This window comes from Schistocerca cancellata, chromosome 3, assembly GCF_023864275.1.
Source record: "Schistocerca cancellata isolate TAMUIC-IGC-003103 chromosome 3, iqSchCanc2.1, whole genome shotgun sequence".
NCBI classification, from domain to species: Eukaryota; Metazoa; Arthropoda; class Insecta; order Orthoptera; family Acrididae; genus Schistocerca; species Schistocerca cancellata.
The window spans coordinates 99,221,022-99,244,044 of NC_064628.1; the positions used below are offsets into that span (position 1 = coordinate 99,221,022).

General features: G+C 46.5%; 1 protein-coding gene and 2 non-coding genes across 3 annotated transcripts in view; 1 reads left to right on the plus strand and 2 right to left on the minus strand.

Moving 5' to 3' along the window:
- The window catches only part of LOC126177105 (proton channel OtopLc), a 760,838-nt gene that overhangs the window by 448,401 nt on the left and 289,414 nt on the right, over positions 1–23,023 (minus strand). The window lies entirely within an intron of this gene.
- Trnat-ugu (transfer RNA threonine (anticodon UGU)) lies at positions 483–557 on the minus strand. Its single transcript has one exon. It is a non-coding gene; the product is annotated as a tRNA-Thr (tRNA).
- On the plus strand, positions 837–911 carry Trnat-ugu (transfer RNA threonine (anticodon UGU)). The gene has a single exon. It is a non-coding gene; the product is annotated as a tRNA-Thr (tRNA).

The window sequence follows — 23,023 nt, forward strand, 5'->3', positions numbered from 1 at the left end:
CTAACTCTTACACGTGGAGGAGGAAATTATGCAGTCTTATAAACCACTTTCATAGTGAATTAAAAGTGCTGACAGTAGATAGAGACACTCCTTATCTGTTCCGGCGTAACGTTAAGCGCCGTCACGACGATCCAGAACGGAGGAGCAGACAAGGCTGTGAGACGACGTCAGCCAATAGTACGCTGAGCAACCCTTCTCTAGGACGTCACCGAGACAGGGGAGGGCCTGTACACGAAGAGAATACAAGCGCTACGCCACCTGGCCACAGCCCGAGTAGAAGACGAGCCGTCCTACAAACGCTGCAGCAGTGAACTTTATTTGTTTTTTTTTTTTAACTATATATGACGGTAGTATCTGTTCCCGAAAGAACAGTTACCGTCAATGACCATGCAGCTTTTGCTAGAAATGAAATGATAATTAAATGGACACCCTAGCTGCAAGCAGGCGTTGATATACTTCATTGGGGACATGTTGAAAATGTGTGCCCCGACCGGGACTCGAACCCGGGATCTCCTGCTTACATGGCAGACGCTCTATCCATCTGAGCCACCGCGGGCACAGAGGATAGTGCGTCTGCAGGGACTTATCCCTTGCACGCTCCCCGTGAGATCCACATTCCCAACATGTCCACAACACTACATTCGTAGTGCGCCTAATAGATGTTTGCCCATCATACTCGTTACTCGACTTGGTAGATTAATCTGCCACGAGTAACGAGTATGATGGGCAAACATCTATTAGGCGCACTACGAATGTAGTGTTGTGGACATGTTGGGAATGTGGATCTCACGGGGAGCGTGCAAGGGATAAGTCCCTGCAGACGCACTATCCTCTGTGCCCGCGGTGGCTCAGATGGATAGAGCGTCTGCCATGTAAGCAGGAGATCCCGGGTTCGAGTCCCGGTCGGGGCACACATTTTTCAACATGTCCCCAATGAAGTATATCAACGCCTGCTTGCAGCTAGGGTGTCCATTTAATTATCATTTCATTTATTTGTTTTGCTTGTATTGGAATTGTATATACTGGAGGACATTCATTATTTGCATGTCGCCATTTGCTTGCGACACACCTTTGTGAATACACAAAATTAAGTATCGTATCTTACTGCAATAAACTTTATTATTACGATTTGCTTGAATTGCTGTCTAGAGATCCGAGAAAGCAGGTTTCCTAGCCACCCTATATCAGATAAGGGGCAGGAAACATCATCCGTCTACTTCTTAGCTGAACCTATAAATCGATGAGTGTTTGCGACTGGTTACATTTGTTAAACTGTATTGTAGATTAAGACTTAAGTAAAAATTTAATTATATAAATGAGTATATGTTTACTGAGAAAATTTATTGAATCTCTGATGCGTTCCACATAGCGAGTCGTCTGATCCACAGAACACTCAGGCCCTAGTTACTCCGATTAAAGTAAGAAAATCAAGTCCATTGAGAGAAACAATGCTAGAGTTTAATGTTTCGTCAACGTCGAGGTCATTAGATTATTAAAGTTACAGAGCTCTGTATTTGGTGACTATTATACCGTCTGATCTGGAATAGAAGACTCAGTTTTGAAATCTCATCAACGGACTTGGGATAACTTTAATTCCAGCAAATCAAAGTTGATTGAGACGACATAGACCATGCCAGCGCCGGTATGAAACATGTGGTAGTCTGACATATTCCCCACTCGTCCAAGAAATCGGAAAAAAGTCAGGCAAAAGAATTGAGTGTAGTTTATTCAACGTTGGCAGATACATGATCACAGTACTTCACCAAGAAGATGCGACGTTAACAGCCCACACCAGTGTACCGGAGTGTACCTTCCTCAGCTTTTGGCCTACAGGCTTTCTCGGCGAAATTCATAATGTCTGTATTTCCGGTTTTGGGCTAGCTAACTCTACAGTCTCCCTAGCTGTTTTCCTCAGGTGTGTAGGAGACACAGCATGGTTGCTATCCAAACTGGTGTGCAAGACTAAAGAACGAAAGTAACTTTCGTTTGATGTGACACTGGCAAGTGTAACACTAACAAGCTAATGTCACCCCCTGAGAGGATTTCGAAAATAGACCGACCGTGTGTCTAATGGACAAAGGAATCGGACTATAATTTTGAATATGGTGAAATTAACAGAAAAACTGAAAGGACTTTAACCTTGGGAGTTAATGAAAGTGGTAAAATCATAAGGGAATGAAAAAAAATGAACGGTCGAGAATCCAATTAGAGACTTTAATTTGGAAATGTATGTTTAAGGAAATTGGATATTGGTTATTGAAGTTATTTTCGTTGATATTTCCCTTTGAATAGCACACAGGATACAACCTGATACAGTACACTCTGAACTGCGTGTACCAGCAGTTACCAAGAACGCACACACCAGTGAATTACAGGAAGCAAATTTGCACCAAGCTCACACTAATGACAGCTACACTCAAGATCATCACAAGATTTCATACTGAAATGTTACTGAATGAAGTGGAGAACTAAATTTGGACATGAGGGGCTTTTATCTTAACTGACATAAAAAAACAAATAACGATGAATAATATAATAAATACACTGATGAAACTCCTCCACACATATAAGTTGTACTATGCAACAGTAATAGTTCAATTTTTTCCTAATAAGTGGAGAATATGATGGGGACCCATAAACTAGTGTAGTTTCACTAATCAAAGGTCTCTGATTATTACAGTGGGAAAGACTAATTAAAAAACAATCATTCACTCCACTTGGAGTAGTTCATAATTTATTTTGTAAGATAGTAAAATACAACACTGGGCATAATTAATTTCAAAGATAAGGAACGATTCATGATAACAATCAAAATCACACTATTCTTGTGAATGAACTTATTTGCCTTTTTATCGCCTGTGAAGCAGGTATTTTAGCCAATAATATTTACACAAAGTTGCATTGTATTCCTACAAAACTATATTTTGTAATAAATTAAGGATACTTTAGCAAAATCCTAACTAACTTCACTTTTGTGGTTTTAACTTTAACTTTTACTACTCCTTTTGTATTAGACAAAAAAAAATCACTGTTCAACACTTGAATGAAAGAATTCTTCATTTAAATCGGGATACTGTGTTTTTAGTAAAAAGGTGAGGAACCTGCATAGTTTCATGATCAGAATAGAAAATATGGTTCTGGACACAATTTTTTGTGCTTATTATTAAAACCACACACAAATTAACTGGTCCATGCCCATATACGTTACTGAATGATGAAGTTAGTGACGCAGTGGCGAAGATTGGTGGCAAGTGACATGGCGACTAACTGTACTCACGGCTCTCGTGTTCGAATGCTCTATAAAATCTCTTCTTGGCGTCGGATTTTCACCATATTAGAGCCATTCCTTTTTTTTCTGAGAATACCAAATAATAGCCAGATGCACATCCGAGGCAAATCCTTTGCAAAGCAGCTACCAATTGCCTCTCTTGGCACCGTCGAAGTGTGCCAAGCTACGGCTAGCCACATACTGCGTGCCGTTCACACCAAGGAGCCGCTCAGTTCGACCGCCAAAACTACCTTTTACATCGCGCCATGCCACTTCCGTTGCGGAGGGACTTGCCTACATCTTTTATATATTACAAATGCAAGTGCCCTAAACATGAACCAGCTTTCAATTAAAATTTTCCTTTTATGAAACTACACATATAACAATATATCATTTTAACAAATCATTTTGCTTTTTTCATATATACATTACAAAACTCTAATTTTCCTGTCACAGATGAAGGACTTTAAATAACAAAGAATACACACCCCGTAATTGCAGATACACAGTTACATAATATAAACCTACTTCTAAACGATGTAAGCGCTACACAAGTAAGATAAGTTGTTGAAATTTGCACCATACACAGAAAGAACTACTACAGTTTAGTACAGAATACAACAAAGAAATATGCAACGACGAACTGAAATGACACTTTTATTCAAATACAATAATTACACCGAAGTCACCGCGATATTTGATGGTCCCCTGGACATTACAGAAGCTGCGACATGGTTCTTAATAGGGTGTGTGATCACCACAGACAGTAATGTACACTACTTGCCATTAAAATTGTTAAACCACGAAGGTGACGTGCTACAGACGCGAAATTTAACCGCCAGGAAGAAGATGCTGTGATATGTAAATGATTAGCTTTTCAGAGCATTCACACAAGGTTGGTGCCGGTGGCGACACCTACAACGTGCTGACATGGGGAAAGTTTCCAACAGATTTCTCATACACAAACAGCAGTTGACCGGCGTTGCCTGGTGAAACGTTGTTGTGATGCCTCGCGTAACGAGGAGAAATGCGTACCATCATGTTTCCGACTTTGATAAAGGTCGGATTGTAGCCTATCGCGATTGCGGTTTATCATATCGCGACATTGCTGCTCGCGTTGGTCGAGATCCAATGACTGTTAGCTGAATACGGAATCGGTGGGTTCAGGAGGGTAATACGGAACGCCGTGCTGGATCCCAACGGCCTCGTATCACTAGCAGTCGAGATGACAGGCATCTTATCCGCATGGCTGTAACGGATCGTGCAGCCGTGTCTGGATCCCTCAGTCAACAGATGGGGACGTTTGCAAAACAACAACCGTCTGCACGAACAGTTCGACGACGTTTGCAGAAGCATAGACTATCAGCTCTGAGACCACGGCTGTGGTTACCCTTGACGTTGCATCACAGACAGGAGCGCCTGCGATGGTATGCTCAACGACGAACCTGGGTGCACGAATGGCAAAACGTCATTTTGTCGGATGAATCCATGTCCTTTTTACAACATCATGATGGTCGCATACGTGTTTGGCGACATCGCCGTGAACGCACATTGGAAGCTTGTATTCGTCATCGCCATACTGGCGTATCACCCGGCGTGATGGTATGGGGTGCCATTGGTTACACGTCTCGGTCACCTCTTGTTCGCATTGACGGCAGTTTGAACAGTGGACGTTACATTTTAGATGTGTTACGACCCGTGGCTCTACCCTTCATTCGATCTCTGCGAAACCCTACATTTCAGCAGGATAATGCACGACCGCATGTTGCAGGTCCTGTACGGACCTTTCTGGATACAGAAAATGTTCGACTGCTGCCCTGGCCAGCACATTCTCCAGATCTCTCCCCAACTGAAAACGTCTGGTCAATGGTGGCCGAGCAACTGGTTCGTCACAATACGCCAGTCACTACTCTTGATGAACTGTGGTATCGTGTTTAAGGTGCATGGGCAGCTGTACCTGTACACGCCATCCAAACTCTGTTTGACTCAATGCCGAGACGTATTAAGGCCGTTATTAAGGCCAGAGGTGTTTGTTGTGGGTACTGATTTCTCAGGTTCTATGCACCGAAATTGCGTGAAAATGTAATCACATGTCAGTTCTAGTATAATATATTTGTCCAATGAATACCCGTTTATCATCTGCAATTCCTCTTAGTGTAGCAATTTTAACGGCCAGTAGTGTATGCTCTGCAGCTTGCTCCCATGTTGTCCACAAGGCTGGTGAGGACTTTTGGTCGCCGGGCGTCCCGTTCCTCCACCAGAGCGGTTGACAACTGTCAAGTGCTGCAGTGCGTCTCTCCAGCGCATCACACGTGCTCGATGCGATTTATGCCAGGGGGAAGAGCAGGCCAGTCCATTAGCCGAAAATGCTCTCGTTCCAAGATGTCCGTTGGGGACGCGGATTGTCATTTGAGTGTAACGTGTTCAAACATTTGGAGGTCAGTATGTCCGTGCAGCACCATGACTCCCCATTCAACAAAAGTTGGACTATCAAAACAACCATGTTCAGCCTTCTCTATTGAATAACTGTCTTCTGCGTAAATTTCGATGTATTGTGGTCTTCACCTATTGGTGTGTATGTATGACTCCTGTCTTTCATGGCCGAGCGGTTCTAGGCGCTACAGTCTGGAACCGCGCGACCGCTACGGTCGCATGTTCGAATCCTGCCTCGGGCATGGATGTGTGTGATGTCCTTAGGTTATGAAACTTCCTGGCAGATTAAACTGTGTGCCCGACCGAGACTGGAACTCGGGAACTTTGCCTTTCGCGGGCAAGTGCTCTATCAACTGGGCTACCCAAGCACGACTCACGCCCCGTCCTCACAGCTTTACTTGTGCTAGTATCTCGTCTCCTACCTTCCAAACTTTACAGAAGCTCTCCTGCGAACCATGCAGAACAAGCAATCCTGAAAGAAAGGATATTGCGGAGACATGGCTTAGCCACAGCCTGGGGGATGTTTCCAGAATGAGATTCTGGTCCTTAGGTTAGTTAGGTTTAAGTAGTTCTAAGTTCTAGGGGACTGATGACCTCAGAAGTTAAGTCCCATAGTGCTCATAGCCATTTGAACCATTTGAACCTGTCTTCCACATCTTCACTTCTAGATGACCACACATATGGAGCAACACATGCTTTCATTTCCCTAGGAAAACTGCGTGTAACCTGAATCGGGAATGTCGAGTTGAGGGCATTACGAGTATTATTATTATTATTATTTTTTCTTACTCAGACTACTAGCAATACTACCGCTAGTTTTTATCTAAGTCAATGTAAGGTTAAAGACTTACAAGATTCCATACCACAGCTTGTTAACTCGCTATGCTGTTCCGTCATAATCTCCTCTGCTGATCTCTGTAAGCGTCTTAGCTAATGAGTGAGCTAAACAAGAAAGGCAGAGGCTGCTCTACCCTTTATTAAACCGTCCAAAAAATCTAATTTCGGAACTCTTTTTTTCCGTCTATCGATTCCTGAATGGCTTTCAGACTCCGTAAATGAAGAGACGCCGTCGGCAATATTGACAGAAATTCCGGCCATTACGCCTGAAACGTGCCGCTAAGCGGTTGCGAGGGAAATCGATTATAACTCCAGAACTGAGGGGGACGGGATCACATCAGCAGGCAGCACGGTCGCACACCCACGGAGCGCATGCGCGAAACGTTGCGCTCATACGACGACGGAAATACTTTTAAAACGTTAGGGTCAACAGTTTTTCTATTTGGTAGACCGTATTTCCTTTTACAGGAAATATTCCTTCCATCTTCTCCGTTATCACCACCACAACCACAACAACCGCCGCCACCAACTACACTATGTGATAAAAAGTATCCGAACAGCCCCAAAAACATACGTGTTTCATATTAGGTGCATTGTGCTGCCAATTACTGCCAGGTACTCCATATCAGCGACCTCAGTAGTCATTAGACATCGTGAGAGAGCAGTTTTTTTTTTGTGGTTTTAGGGCGCACAACTTCAATGGTCATTAGCGCCCTGACTACTCTAAGAATGCACCGCGAGGCACAAGTGGACAACAACAACTAAAAGGGAAAACACGATAAAAGACAGACTGACAGGCATAGGATTAAAAAACAGCATCATCAAATGTCCTGAGAGAGGTTTGTCAAATTGATAAAACGAAGAACACGAGCAACTGCTCGTGGGTCATCCGCTAAAATGGCATCGAAAATACTTGGCAGGTTAAGATCTAGACGCAGTGTGTTAAAATATGGACAGGACATTAAAATGTGTCGAACCGTCAGCAAGTGCCCACATGGGCAGAACGGCGCTGGCGCAGCCGTCAGCAGATGGCGATGGCTGAACCGGCAGTGTCCAATTCTTAACCGGGCCAAAACTACCTCCTCCCGCCGAGAAGGGCGTGAGGAGGACGTCCAAGCCACGGGAAGAGGTTTTAAGGCCCGAAGCTTGTTGTCTGTAAGTGCAGCCCAATCGGCATGCCACAGCGACACAATGCGCCGACAAATGACCCTGCTAAAATCGGACGAAGGGACACAACAAGAAGCTGTCCGAGGCTGGAGGACTGCAGCCTTGGCCGCGGCATCTGCAGCTTCGTTCCCAGGGATACCGACATGGCCAGGAACCCACATAAAGCTAACTGGAGAACCGACGTCCACCAGCTGCTGAAGAGAGCGTTGGATCCGGTGTACGAAAGGGTGAACCGGGTACGGATCACTGAGGCTCTGGATGGCGCTCAGGGAGTTGGAGCAGATGACATAAGCAGAATGTCGGTGGCGGCAGATGTAAAGAACAGCCTGGTAGAGGGCAAAGAGCTCAGCCGTGAAGACCGAACAATGGCCATGGAGCCGGTATTTGAAACTTTGTGCCCCGACAATAAAGGAACACCCGACCCCGTCATTGGTCTTACAGCCATCTGTATAAATGAAAGTCATGTTGATGAACTTCGAACGAAGTTCCAAAAAACGGGAGTGGTAGACCGAACCGGGGGTAACCTCTTTTGGGAGCGAGCTGAGGTCAAAGTGAACGCGGACCTGAGCCTGGAGCCAAGGTGGCGTGTGGCTCTCGCCCACTCGAAAGGTTGCAGGGAGTGAAAAATTAAGGTGTTGAAGGAGGCGACGAAAGCGAACTCCAGGGGGTAGCAGGGCAGAGACATACAACCCGTATTGACGGTCAAGAGAGTCGTCAAAAAAGGAACGATAAGACGGATGGTCGGGCATTGACAGTAGCCGACAGGCATACCGACAAAGCAGTATATCGCGCCGGTAGGTGAGTGGCAATTCGCCAGCGTCAGCATGAAGACTCTCTACGGGACTAGTATAAAATGCTCCGATCGCAAGTCGTAAACCCCGATGTTGTATGGAGTTGAGGCGGCGTAAGATGGATGGCCGTGCAGAGGAGTATACGAAGCTCCCATAATCCAGCTTGGAGCGGACGATCGACCGATATAGACGAAGTAGGACAGTTCGATCCGCTCCCCACGACATACCACTGAGAACACGGAGGACATTTAAAGAACGGGTACAACGGGCGGCCAAATATGACACATGTGGAGACCAGCTAAGTTTCCTGTCAAATGTAAGGCCTAAAAATTTGGTTGTCTCCACGATTGTGAGAGCAACGGGACCGAGTCGTAAGGACGGTGGGAGAAACTCTTTGTAGCGCCAGAAGTTAATACAGACCGTCTTCTCGGCAGAAAAACGGAAGCCATTGGCGACACTCCAGGAGTAAAGACGGTCAAGAGAACGCTGAAGACAGCGCTCCAGGACACGTGTACACTGCGCGCTGCAATAGATGGTAAAATCGTCCACGAAAAGGGAGCCTGATACATCAGCTGGGAGGCAATCCATTATTGGATTGATCGCGATGGCGAAGAGAGCGACGCTCAAAACTGAGCCCTGTGGCATCCCATTCTCCTGGCGAAAGGTGTCGGACAGGACAGAACCCACACGTACCCTGAACTGTCGATCCATTAAAAAGGAACGAATAAAAAGAGGGAGGCGACCGCGAAGGCCCCATGTATGCATGGTGCGGAGAATGGCCGCCCTCCAACAGGTGTCGTAAGCCTTCTCCAAATCAAAGAACACAGCCGCGGTCGGGCGCTTCCGCAAGAAGTTATTCATAATGAAGGTCGACAAGGTAACCAGATGGTCAACAGCAGAGCGGCGCCTACGAAATCCACATTGTACATTGGTAAGTAGGCGTCGAGACTCGAGCAGCCAAACCAATCGAGAGTTAACCATTCGCTCCATCACTTTACAGACACAGCTGGTAAGCGAGATAGGTCGATAACTGGAAGGCAAGTGCTTGTCCTTCCCCGGCTTAGGAATCGGGACAACAGTAGACTCGCGCCAGCATGCGGGAACATGTCCCTCAATCCAGATGCGATTGTATGTACGAAGAAGAAAACCTTTACCCGCAGGAGAAAGGTTCTTCAGCATCTGAATATGAATAGAATCAGGCCCTGGAGCGGAGGACCGTGATCGGCCAAGTGCGTTTTCGAGTTCCCGCATGGTGAATGGGGCATTATAACTTTCACAATTCGAGGAGCGGAAGTCAGGTGGCCTAGCCTCCTCTGCCTGTTTGCGGGGGAGGAAGGCAGGGTGGTAATGAGCGGAGCTCGAAACCTCTGCGAAAAAGCGGCCGAAGGCATTGGAGACAGCCTCAGGGGCCACAAGGACGTCATTCGCGACCTTCAAGCCAGAAACTGGGGAGTGGACCTTAGTGCCAGATAGCCGGCGCAGGCTACCCCAGACAACAGAAGAAGGAGTAAAACTGTTGAAGGTGCTTGTGAAAGCAGCCCAGCTGGCTTTCTTGCTTTCGTTAATAATACGACGACACTGAGCACGTAATCGTTTATAATTAATACAATTCGCCACTGTAGGGTGGCGTTTAAAGGTGCGTAAAGCACGTCGACGAGCACGTAAAGCGTCTCTACATGCTGCGGTCCACCAGGGGACCGGTACGCGACGTGGAGAAGAAGTAGGGTGAGTGATGGAATATTCAGCAGCAGCGAGAATGACTTCCGTGAGGTGTGCGACCTGACGATCGCAGCTTGTGAAGGTTTGATCCTGAAAGGTCGCCCTGGAAGAGAAGAGCCCCCAGTCTGCCTTGGAGATGGTCCAACTAGAGGAGCACGGAGAGGGAGTATGCTGCAGGAGATGGATAACACACGGGAAGTGGTCGCTCGAATATGTATCAGAAAGTGCATACCACTCAAACCGGCGTGCAAGTTGGGGAGTACATATAGAGAGGTCTAAATGGGAATAGGTGTGAGATGTGTCCGAAAGAAAAGTAGGGGCGCCAGTATTGAGGCAGACAAGATGGAGCTGGTTGAAAAGGTCTGCTAACAAGGAGCCCCTCGGGCAGGATGCTGGAGAGCCCCAAAGGGGATGGTGGGCATTGAAGTCTCCAGTTAACAAAAATGGTGCAGGTAGCTGAGCGATAAGTTGCATCATGTCTGCCCTGGTAACGGCAGATGACGATGGAGTGTAAACGGTACAAAAGGAAAACGTAAAAGTGGGGAGAGTAATGCGGATGGCAGCTGCCTGCAGGCCGGTGTGCAACGTGATGGGATCGTAGTAAATATCATCCCGGACCAGCAACATAACCCCTCCATGAGCTTGGACACCTACCACAGGGGGTAGGTCAAAACGCACAGAGGTGTAGTGTGCCAAGGCAATTTGATCGCATGGACGTAGCTTCGTTTCCTGGAGGGCTACGACGAGCGGACGGTGCAAGCGGAGCAGCAACTTCAAGTCCTCTCGGTTGGAGCGAATGCTGCGAATATTCCAGTGAATAAGTGCCATCGTAAGAAAAGGAAGATGAAAGAAGGGGTCACCTCGAAGGCCGCTGAGGGCCTGGCTTCGAGCGAGCACTGCCGCCGCTATCAGTAGGCGGACAGTCATCGTCCATTGGGTCTGTAGGTTCATCGGCCATCTCGGGAGGATGGCCGGGAGGGGGAGGTTCCTCCGCCGGTGAACGGCCAGATGTACGGCTACCAGCGGTGCGGCCAGGCGAAACGGATGATGGCCCTGGGGCGGCAACCGCTGGGTGGCGCAGGAGGAGAAATGCGCCGTGGCGGAGAAGGAGAACTGTGCTTCCTATGAGCCTTTTTGGAAGGACGTTTGGTAGAAGTACCGGTCGAAGGCTGGGAGGTCGAGGTACGTAGGAAGTCTGCACGGGATGGTTCCTTCTTGAAGGCCCGTGCATCTGACTTCGGGGTCTTCGTCTTAGCAGAAGCTGATGAAGGGGCTGGTGTCTGTGGGGTGACGGGAGGAAGAGGAGACGTCGACCGCGCGATCTTAGCACTGGCCGAACGGACGACCGTGGTGCTGAAGGTCAGATCGCATGTCTGGGTTCCTACCTCCCTGGTAGTCCGAGGAGAGGCGAGGACAGTACTGTATTTCCCCGCTGGGAGCAGCGCGGGCTTCCTACTAGCCAATAGCTTGCGAGCAGCCGAGGTGGACACTTTCTCTTTGACCCGAATTTCTTGGATACAGCGTTCTTCCTTATAGACAGGACAGTCGCGGGAGGATGCGGCATGGTCACCCTGACAGTTCACACAACGAGGAGACGGAGGTGGACAGTCACCCTCATGGGCATCCCTGCCACAAGTGACACATTTAGCCGCATTGGAACAAGACTGTCGAGTGTGATTGAAACGCTGACACTGGTAGCAGCGCGTAGGTGTCGGGACATAGGGGCGAACAGAAATAACCTCGTAGCCCGCCTTGATGCGCGATGGCAGCTTAACACTATCGAAGGTCAAGAAAAGTGTCCGGGTCGGTACAAGGTCACTGTTGACCTTTTTCATGACCCTATGGACAGCCGTCACGCCCTGCTCAGCGAGGAAAGATTGAATCTCCTCGTCAGTCAATCCGTCGAGGGAGCTAGTATAGACTACACCACGAGACGAATTCAAAGTTCGGTGGGCCTCCACCCGGACAGGGAACGTGTACAGGAGTGTGGCCCGAAGCAGTTTTTGTGCCTGAAAGGCACTCTCAGTTTCTAGTAATAAGGTACCGTTACGCAACCTGGTACAAGATTTGACAGATCCGGCTATGGCATCTACGCCCTTCTGGATAACGAAAGGGTTGACAGAGGAAAAATCCTTTCCGTCCTCAGATCGAGAAACGACGAGGAACTGTGGGGCAGGCGGTAGTACTTTTGTCACTGGTGGCTGGTCACGTTTCCGTTTTTGGGCAGAAGTCGAAAGCGATGGAGTAGAATCCATTGCGGAGGAATCCCCCATGATTGCCAGCGTCTCCGATGGCGCGCTCCTTCCTTGTGGGGACCCTCTCAGAGGGCACTCCCGCCTTAGGTGAATGTTTACACCTCAGGTCACACCTCCCGAGAAACAGACGGAGGGACCAATCGGCATGGTCAGAAGGTATCAGCTCAGGCAATCACCCCTCCCCGGGCCTGGCCTTTACCAGGGGGTACGCGCGTGCCTTACATGTCTACCCAGGGCGGGGACTTACGCGTTACCCCGTCACCGGCTACGCGTGCGAACGCGTGGGTCGGCCTTCAGGCACGCACAGGGAGGAAGGAAGAAGAGGAAAAAGAAGAGAGAGAGGGAGAAAGAGGACAGACTGTCTCAAACGCCGAGGCGGAGACCAGAGAAGGCAAGGAGAAGAAGGCAATGAGAAGGCAAGGAGAAGAAGGCAATGAGAAGGCAAGGAGAAGAAGGCAATGAGAAGGCAAGGAGAAAAAGGCAATGAGAAGGCAAGGAGAAAAAGGCAATGAGAAGGCAAGGAGAAAAAGGCAATGAGAAGGCAAGGAGAAAAAGGCAATGAGAAGGCAAGGAGAAGTCAAGGGAAAGAGTAAGGAAGACAGTGAGGTGGAGAAGAGCAAAGAAAGGAACCAACAAAAGGAAGGAAGAAACGAGAAGTGAAAAACCAGAAAGACCACAATTATAGGTCGTGGAACCGTCCGTCTCCGGACGCAGGCGCTAACTACCCCCTGAGGGGGATGGACTCCTTTTAGTCGCCTCTTACGAAAGGCAGGTATACCTCGGGCCCATTCTAATCCCCGGACCCGCAGGGGGGGTGAGAGAGCAGAATGGAGCGCTCCGCGGAACTCACGGACTTCCGATGTGGTCAGCTGATTGGGTGTCACTTGTGTCATACGTCTGTACGCGACATTTCCACACTCCTAAACATCCCTACGTCCACTGTTTCCTATGTGATAGTGAAGTGCGAAAGTGAAGGGACACGTACGGCACAAAAGCGTAGAGACCGACGTTGTCTGTTGACTAACAGACTCTGCTGACAGTTGAAGAGGGTCGTAATGTGTAACAGGCAGACATCTATCCAGACCAGAATTAGATTTTCACTCTGCAGCGGAGTGTGCGCTGATATGAAACTTCCTGGCAGATTAAAACTGTGTGCAGGACCGAGACTCGAACTCGGGGCCTTTACCTTTCGCAGGCAAGTGCTCTACCATCTGAGCTACCCAAGCACGACTCACGCCCCGTCCTCACAGCTTCACTTCTGCCAGTACCTCGTCTCCACAATTTTAATCTGCCAGGAAGTTTCATCTATCCAGACCATCACACAGGAATCCCAAACTGCATCAGGATCCATCGCAGGTACTATGACAGTTAGACGGGAGGTGGGAAAACTTGGATTTCATGGTCGAGCGGCTGCTCATAAGCCACACATCACGCCGGTAAATGCCAAACGACGCCTCGCTCGGTGTAAGGAACGTAAACATTGGACGATTGAACAGGGGAAAAACGTTGTGTGGAGTGACGAATCACAGTAAACAATGTGGCGATCCAATGGCAGGGTGTGGGTTTGGCGAATCCTCAGTGAATGTCATCTGCCAGCGTGTGTAGTGCCAACAGTAAAATTGGGAGGCGGTGATGTTGTGGTGAGGTAGTGTTTTTCATGGAGGGGGCTTGCACCTCTTGTTGTTTTGCGTGACACTATCACAGCACAGGCCTACATTGATGTTTTAAGCACTTTCTTGCTTCCAACTGTTGAAGACCAATTCAGAGATGGCGATTGCATCTTTCAACGCGATCGATCACCTGTTCATAATGCACGGCCTGTGGCGGAGTGGTTACACGACAATAATATCCCTGTAATGGGTTGGCCTGCACAGAGTCCTGACATAGATCCTATAGAACACCTTTGGGATGTTTTGGAACGCCGTCTTCGTGCCATGCCTCACCGATCGACATCGATACCTCTCCTCAGTGCAGCACTCTGTGGAGAATGGGCTGCCATTCCCTCAGAAACCTTCCAGCGTCTGATCGAACGTATGCCGGCGAGAGTAGAAGCTGTCATCAAGGCTAAATGTGGGTCACCACCACACTGAATGCTAGCATTACTGACGGAGGGCGCCACAATCTTTTAAGTCATTTTCAGCCAGGTGTCCGGATACTTTTGATCACGTAGTGTTTAGGATATCGTTCTACCGATGAAAATTCTCCTGTTCCTACCAATCAAACATTTTAAAGATGGTCGTAACAACTAAGAGCGATAAGCTCACCCACTGATAGTAGTTTTCTTTGTCTTTCCTTCGATTTTCTACATCTACATGACTACTCTTCAATTCACAGTTAAGTTCTTGACGGAGGGTTCATCGGACTACTTTCACACTATTTCTATACCGTTCCACACACTAACAGCGAGCATGAAAAACGCACTTTCCAATTTTTCCATGTAAGTTCTAAAGTGTATTATTTCATTACGATGGTCATTATTCTTTATGTAGGTGGGCGTCAACGAAATATTAAATCTCTCCAGATAAAAATATTAGGTATGTTAAAGAATCAGCATGTGTGGAATGGGATTGAAACACATATTCGACTTCGCTGTCGGGTTCTCAGTTAAGGCCTCGAAACTTTGACCTACAGCATTGGCCGTAACACACGAGAAATTGATTGTCATACGTGTTGTTCACTGACGCGATGGCAGAGTGGAGCCTAGTTATGTTAATGACAGTTATCATGAAGACTTTGTTCGCCGTTCGATGGCTGTTTGCCCGTAATCATAGAGTATTATTTGAGCCCCGTTGTAGCATGATTATGGGGAAACAATTGTTCACTGACTGTAACGGGAACCGTGAAAAGCACGACTCATCGCTACCAAACTGATATTGAATTTTTGATGAAAATTTCGTCGTTATTGTGTAGAATTGACAAGAAGACTGATTTGGCAATTGTTGAAAGAAGGCTTAAGGCTCACTAGTACGTGGCAAGAGTGGCAAAACCTATTGTCGTATCCTTCACAAGCAGGCTACCAAATGGCGTATTCTAGTAATTGTACGAGGTGAGTTCAATAATGCAACACATTTTTCTGAAACCAACTTGGTTTTATTCAGGGACGCGATATACTATATTATTCCCCACTTTTTTGGCTGCAAAGCTCTGGTTTTTTTGTTTTTTATCATAATCTCTGTTCAATGCGACGACCTTAGGCTACAATACTGGGAGGGCCTAGTTGCTAGAATGGTATCACTCTACTGATATACGTCCGCGGTAGCTGAGTGGTCAGCACGACAGAATGTCAATCCTAAGAGCCCGGGCTCGATTCCAGGATGGATCTGAGGTTTTCTCCGCTCAGGGACTGGGTGTTGTGTTGTCCTGATCATCACAATGTCATCCCTATCGACGCGCAAGTCGCCGAAGTGGCGTCAAATCGAAAGACTTGCACCCGGCGAACGATCTACCCGACGGGAGGCCCTCGTCACACAACATTTACATTTTACTCTACTGGTATAAGTCGGAGCTACCATCTTACTGCATCAATAACCTCCCCATCGTCCACGTACTGTTTCCCGCAGAGTGCATCCTTCATTGGGCCAAACAGGTGGAGGTCGGAAGGTGCGACATCGGTTCTGTAGGATGGATGAGCAGGAGAGTCCAATAACGTTTTGTGAGCTCCCAACGAGTGCGCAGACAGGTTTGAGGCGTTGCGTTGTCATGGAGGAGGAGGAGTTCGTTTGTGACGACGAACAAGCTGACGTAATTTCTTCAGTTGCCTGAGTGTAGCACAATGTACTTCAAAGTTCATCCATGAGTGAGCGGCGTCCACTTGAACAGGGAGGTGTTTGTTTGATTACTGTCGATCACCTCGAATGAGTGTGTCCTCACGTTCCAACACTGTGGGAGTCACAACTTTGTGCGGCCGGCCGGCAAGCAAGCAAGCAGGAGATCGGACAGTTTTTTTTCTCTTTTTTTGTGGTTTTAGGGCGCACAACTTCAATGGTCATTAGTGCCCAGACTACGTTAGGCATGGACCGCGAGGCACAAGTTTAAAACAGCAACTAAAAGGGAAAACACGATAAAAGACAGACTGACAGGCATAGGATTAAAAAAAACAGCATAATCAAAGGTCCTTTGAGAGGTTGGTCAAGTTGATAAAACAAATAACGCGAGCAGCTGCTCGTGGGTCATCCGCTAAAATGGCATCTAGACTACATGGCAGGCCAAGATCAAGACGCAGTGTGTTAAAATCCGGACAGGACGTTAAAATGTGGCGGACCGTCAGCAATTGCCCACATGGGCAGAACGGCGCTGGCGCAGCCGTCAGCAGATGGCTATGACTGAACCGGCAGTGTCCAATTCGTAACCGGGCCAAAACGACCTCCTCCCGCCGAGAAGGGCGGGAGGAGGACGTCCAAGCCACGGAGATGGGACAGGTTTGCGTGACCTTGTTGCGATAATGGCAGACGCCTCGCCCAACGACTCCCCATGCTTTTGTTCACTGCCAAGTCTCCTTAGACGTTCTTCAAGTTTACGAATCTGTGCGATGCTCTAAGTTTTCGCAAAAGCAAACTCAATGACAGCTCTCTGCTTGGAATGCATCTCCGGTAGAGACGCCATTTTGAAGGCCACGTATAACGGTGCCACCTACCGGAACTTCGTGGAACTACAGCCGCTGAAGCGAGAATACGTTACGTTGTCACAACAAATTCCGCCATTTTTCAACCGAAATTGGCTGAGAAAAAATTTATATTCCATCACGTATTGAACGCCCCTTTTACGGTTGGTGATCTCACACTGCAGACACCACTACAAACGCCTTGAGGAATGTATGGATCCTTGACCAGCTTGCGTGATCCCACGATTTCTCAACCACAGACCACATGTGGTGTGCGATCGGAAGATTTCGCTGCACTTCTACACCAAACTGCACACAGCAATCCAGACTGATGCGACATGTATTTTAGGCATTGTTAGAAATTCCTCAAAGTGACTTTTGGAAGCTGTTTGCTCCCATGCTACAACGGACACAGTGTGTATTAGCGCCTCTGGCAGCCACCCTAATACTGATATCAATCATGAACTTCAGTTCCGAATGTAGGGGAAGGTTAATGATCCAGTACTGATTATCTGATGACCTTCTCCACAAAATTTACTAAATATGAAACTGTTAATTCAGTATTGAGCCGTAGTAAAGTTAGCTTTGAAAAGCGCGCCGTAGCGCGTAGCGTGAAGCAGTCACGGTGGCGGTGGCGCCGTTGTCGCAATTGAAGACTTCGGTGTCTCCCTCTAGCGGGAAAGGGGAAAAGTGGGCTGTTCGCCTGGGTTTAAGAGGTGGCTGTATGGGCTCTCGTGCAGAGTTGGCAGTCGGGCCATCGAGAAGCGACTTCTCTGCCGGTGCTGGAGGGACAGCACGCAGACCGCGGCATCAGCGTAAGCGACGCGAGCAGCGGCTCCGTGGTATGGGGCGTTAACTGCTCGTCGCGAAAGGAATCTTCCGGAGCGTGGGTCCGCGAGGGCCTAATCTGCAGTTCTGCCGTATGCTGTCTACCGGCGAGGAGGTTCTGAAAATCGGCGCGCCTTCCTGCGTCCGTTGAAACGGCTGGCACTGGGCAGCCCGGCAGAGCATTTGGAGGTGCTGCGTTTGTTCAGTCATGGGAGTCGTAACGCACCAGAAGTTGAGTACTGACTGTTAACAGATTTTATGAAGTTTAATTGAAATCAATTTACTTATCGTTAATTGTACCAGCCCTATATTTTGGGGGTTTCACGCCATTCATTCTCGTCTGCCCACGCGCGGAAAGGTGGTAATATTAGAAAGGGTGGTCCGTTTGTCCCACTTGAGGACGAAAAGGGGGGGGGGGGGGAGTGAGAGTAAATCTGTGGTTCGGACTGCTTCTTTCCCCTCCCAGCTTACCTACGGGTTTATTCGACTGTTAGCCTCTGCCATGTCTGTGAAAGTCTAAGGCACCAATGACTGTACTGTTTAAAATGCAAGGCACTAAGACCTCATCCATCCTCTCGCCTGCCACAACTTATATTGCTTCTAGTCAGAAAAAGCTGTTGTGTGTTTTTCTAATTTAATACCTTTTAAGGCTTTTACTCAACGTGCTTACGTGTTTTATACAGGTAGTTGGTTATTACTGTGTTTTCTTGCCATGCAAAAGTTTGCCATTTCATTACGGGTAGAAATTGTTGCCTTGAAAGGAGAATGTTTTAAGAGTTCGCAAGTCCTACCTTGCGAGCGTGTGTGTTTGCCGTAAGTTAACTGGCAGAAATTTGTAAAATTTGTTTTTTTGTATATATTTTGGAAATGTTAATGCTATTAACTGTGAGTGTCCCCCCCGCCCCCCCCTTCCCCGTGTGCATGACTCATGCGTTTTGGTTCTTCTATTTTGAGAACTTTTGTAAACAGGATTGTCTTTATATGTTGCAGACAAGTTAGATTCTGCGCCATTTAATGAGCCTGAGTGAGACTGTTGTGGGCGGTCGTAGCTACTTCTGTTGTAACCAAATGGGAAATTTGTCTGCCCAAAGATGAAGTCATATATTCAAGTTGTATTCATTTATTAATGGAGTGAAATTCACCTGTAATTTATCTGAGCTTGAAACATTATACAGCGTGATTCAAAAAGAATACCACAACTTTAGGAATTTAAAACTCTGCAACGACAAAAGGCAGAGCTAAGCACTATCTGTCGGCGAATTAAGGGAGCTATAAAGTTTCATTTAGTTGTACATTTGTTCGCTTGAGGCGCTGTTGACTAGGCGTCAGCGTCAGTTGATGCTAAGATGGCGACCGCTCAACAGAAAGCTTTTTGTGTTATTGAGTACGGCAGAAGTGAATCGACGAGAATCCGCGGGAAACAACTCAGTATGAACGTGACTCGCCTAAGGTGAACGTTTTCTGTGCCATTTCAGCCAATAAAGTTTTTGGTCCCTTTTTCTTCGAAGGTGCTACTGTAACTGGACTACAGTATCTGGAGATGTTAGAGATTGGCTGTTCCCTCAGCTCGAACAAGAAGCACAAAAATTCATATTTCAGCAGGATGGAGCGCCACCACATTGGCACTTATCTGTCCGTAACTACCTGAACGTCAACTACCCGAGGCGATGGATCGGCCGCCAGGCAGCCCGTGACAGAGCACTTCATCACTGGCCTCCAAGAAGCCCTGATCTTACACCCTGCGATTTTTTCTTATGGGGGGTATGTTAAGGATATGGTGTTTCGGCCACCTCTCCCAGCCACCATTGATGATTTGAAATGAGAAATAACAGCAGCTATCCAAACTGTTACGCCTGATATGCTACAGAGAGTGTGGAACGAGTTGGAGTATCGGGTTGATATTGCTCGAGTGTCTGGAGGGGGTCATATTGAACATCTCTGAACTTGTTTTTGAGTGAAAAAAACTTTTTTAAATACTCTTTGTAATGATGTACAACAGAAGGTTATATTATGTTTCTTTCATTAAATACACATTTTTAAAGTTGTGGTATTCTTTTTGAATCACCCTGTACAGCGTCGCGTTGTATGCGTTAAATTGCTTGCCTGTACTTGCCTTTTACTAGCGTGAAATTTTTTAATAATAATTTAAGTCATTTCCTATCGTAAATTGTGACTTATTCGTTAAATGATTGTTCGGTTTTTTAAAAAAAATATCGTAAAGTCTTGCACCAAATTTAAATAAAGAGTGTTACTGAAAATTGTAATTTCACCAGTTATTCCTTGGCACCTACTTCCACTTTACATTTTGAGTATTAATTGTGATTAATAACCTTTGGTGAACCAGTAGTAATTTTACGGTTCAAGTATGTAATACTTTCCGTCAGTTTGTTTCCCACCGTTCACACGACTTTTTGTGCTGAAATACTGTTACACCTGTTAGTGATGGACGGTAACCACATTGCCAGAGACACTCACTTGCGTCTGTGTGCAGCTAGTCTACAAAGGAGCGTAGGTGCCATTAGCTGATCGAAACGGTCTGGTGAGATTGATGATGTGCTAAAATCACACAGATCCGCTCCTAACGACAGTGAACTTGAGCAATATGAGAGGACAGGGTCCTAATATGCCACGCAACACACTGTTGCAAGTGTTAGAAATACAGGAGAGTCGGATTTGCAACTATTCCTACTGCAAACAAGTTATTCAAAATAATTACGTGGGTACAACTTGCCGTTGTAATTTCCACGTACGTTGGTACTTTGTTATCACGAATTCACATCATAGATGCTCAGACAACCTGCCGCAAAAGGAAATGATTCTGATGGTGAAGAAAGATCTATCTAGGCTCAAAGAGCAAGATCTTTTGTTTCGCCAGCGCGTTCCCCAGTGATTTGTATTAACATTTTTCCATCTCTAGAAACGGAGATACTCTATTCATGCACTAGTTTAAAATCTTTGATCTCATATAATTTCGCTGCACCACATACTTATCTTTGTACCTGATGATGGAGTAACAGCCGAAAACCGGTTTGTGTAACAAACAATAAATATTGTATAATATTACACGATCGTTGTGTCTTTCATTCATATCGTATAAAACATTGTACCAAGAACAGACGGAAGAATCAATGCAGATATCTAGTACATTCATTGCTCCCAATAATTTCTTTTGTAAAACAGACCTGATCTGTTCGTTGCTACATGTCTTCCCTGTTTGAGCTTATTCCTCTCCAAAGGCGATTCTATAGTAAATACCTCAATTGGTTGTACTCTGCCTCTTCGAGGTAGAGTTTGTGAATATCTATCTCCTCACCTATTGTTCTTAGTACCTCATTATTGCGCACATTATCCACCCACTCAATTTTTTTAAGACCGCAGTGTACTAGTAGTTTCTTATTATCCTTCATTTCTCCCACAGTCCAAGATTCATTATTATGGAAGACTACGTTGCTGTCTTACAGTTTAATACACATTCACCTCAATTCCATCTGAATGTTTGACGCTAGAGTACCTCTTCGTTGAGGAAAACTTCGTTCATCTACGCCAATCTGTTTACGTGTGTGCTGGTTTGGGCATTTTATATAGCCTTACTTCCAGCCTCTGTCTCAGTTCTCACGTGTAATAGCTCTACATCAATTCTTCTTACTGCTCTTCACATGTTTCGTCGTTTTTTTTATCTTTGCCTTTCTCTCGATCAGAAGCGGTGGCGTAGTCTTTGAATCTTATGTTTCATTTATCTCCATCCTGCAGTTTTATCCCTTTGTTGTAGTTTTCTTTCAACACTGGTGTATCTAAACAATTACTATGTTCACAGACATTTTCACTTTTAGTTTCATCAACGCTGTATCACCTTACGATTGAGAGGATGCCTGTATAATACGGCGCTGTGTACTTTAATTAACGTCAAGTCCTGTCTACGGTCGTCTGTGCCCCTTGCTCGGTCACAAGCAGACGTCTGGAGCCGGGGGGGGGGGGAGGGGAGGGACTTGTAATTGCGCAAGGGCTTCCTAATCCTCTTACTCCACCACTCTCCGCGATTTAGCCCTTACATACCGGCGCAACCTACCATTATAGTCTGGCCCCGAAACCTGCTCCTTAATAGTTTGGCCAAGAATCTCGCTACCGGCAGGTAGGAGCTTTTTTCCACCTTTTTCCGTACGTAATCACCTCGGGAGCACGACCAGCCATAAAAAATGCCTTGTTTACGCTGGCAGAGAGCGGCAGTCTCGTGAGTCCTGAGAAAATCGGGACGCACGTCGCATTTGTTGACAAGTGTTTTCACAGCTGGTAGACGGAACAGCTACGGCTCGACGCTTTTAGGAAGCAAAATATTTGTGTTTCGGAATTATGAGAATCGAGGCGTTCGGTCCGATTCCTGGGAACGCTTAGGAAGTGCCCCACAAAGACAGAAGAAATGCGTGACTGGACTGTAAACAAAGCCACAGATCATATCTTGGCTGACACCACCAGCGAGTAATATGAAAGGCTGGAGAATGCAAAGTTTTGAACTGTATAAGTTAGTTACACGTTCCATAGATCGTTTGAACAATTTTATTATTTTAATGATGTGGAAAGAGTCAGTTTACAGGATACATACACATGGTTGGTTTTAACTCTAATGATGATATTCTTTTTCGGTCCTATTCATGCAACTACATTTAAGCAGGTCTTTTAATTTTTTGACGCTACCAGCTTTTTTTACCAAAAATTCGCCTACGAAATGGAAGTAGTTTTCCCTAAGAAATTATTTTAGGTTAGATTTAAAGCTTTCTTTACTGCCACTCAGACATTTTACGTTATTGGTCAAATGATCAAAACTGCTTATATTAAAATCCTTTCTGAGCCACTGACAGCCTTAATAATGGGCTATGAAGGACATTTTTCCTTCTAGATGTTTCTTTTTATTTATTATTCACGTATGGGTCCAATAGGATCACACGAGGTACAATCCATCAATGTTACTTTTGATGGTTGGCCTTCCTTTGTGTCCAAATTTGTTTCATCCTTTCAGAATCAACTATCTTTTTCTTTTTTTCAACAGGCCACGGTGTTCCAGTCCGTTTTCTAATCTCCCTCTGACCAACTTTGGAAGCAAATATTTTTTGCTTGAATGTTTTTCTATCTG